Here is a 940-nt window from a genome sequence, read left to right as displayed (position 1 = left end):
TGTCGTTGTCAATTTTAGTGCGAATGAAATAAAATAGCTTCTTGCCCTTCTTGATCGCTCTGGCCAGCTCGATGTTGTTCTCCTTAAATCTTTCAGAGGTCACTATGAGAAAGAAGTCATACGTGTGGAAATTCTTCTTTGCTCTAAATTTTGGACTCCCAGATCTTCACATTTGGCATGGAGGGATGTGGGTACATGTTGGGCTTCATGGTAGTCTCAGTTGTTCCTGTGGGAGCTGCATCCTTATCATCATTAGGAAGGCCTCTGAGGGCATTGACGAAGGAAGACTTCCCTGCTCCTGTCATCCCGGTTACAGCAATGTTAAATGTAACATTCTCTAACACCTTAAGTTTACTTTTCAGTTTGCTTGTTTTCTCTGCAGGTGGAGAGTCAATTATTTCCTGTAATTCTGAGCCAACAGAGTCTGAATCTTCTGTGTTCGCTGTGGCATTAGACAATATGTCTACAAACTCTCTGGAAACCACATAAACATTTTTGTTTTTATCCTCTTCCTCTGGCTTTTTAATGTCTTTTTCTTTAGGTTCGTCAGGACATTTTGTTTTTACATTTTTCTCAACTATTTCCAGTTTTCGCAGCATACTGTATTTCTTGGACTGATTGCTGGATATATGGTGCGATATATGGATATAAGCGTGGTGATTGAGCTTTTTTGTCTTTAGTCTTGTCTATGCTGAAAGTTTGTGATGTAGTTGATGATGATCCAGATGACTGACTGGAGCGATCATCTTCATTATAGGGATTTATCACATCTGTCATAGTAGCTCTATAAAGAAATAATGAATTAATTAAATCATATTTGATTCAAATTAATTAATAATGTTAAGCACAGAAAAGCACCTTATATAAGGATGATGCATGTCACACACAAAAAAGAATATTATACAGGTGCATCTCAATAAATTAGAATGTTGTGGAAAAG

General features: G+C 37.3%; 1 pseudogene; it reads right to left on the bottom strand.

Moving 5' to 3' along the window:
* Window position 1: 1 nt before the first annotated feature.
* On the bottom strand, window positions 2–777 carry LOC107580063 (interferon-inducible GTPase 1-like; annotated as a pseudogene).
* Between the last annotated feature and the right edge of the window lie 163 nt (window positions 778–940).

The sequence above is a fragment of the Sinocyclocheilus grahami genome, unplaced genomic scaffold (genome assembly GCF_001515645.1).
Source record: "Sinocyclocheilus grahami isolate Dianchi unplaced genomic scaffold, SAMN03320097.WGS_v1.1 scaffold23987.1, whole genome shotgun sequence".
Classification (NCBI taxonomy): domain Eukaryota; kingdom Metazoa; phylum Chordata; class Actinopteri; order Cypriniformes; family Cyprinidae; genus Sinocyclocheilus; species Sinocyclocheilus grahami.
This window is presented reverse-complemented; position numbering and strand designations above follow the sequence as displayed.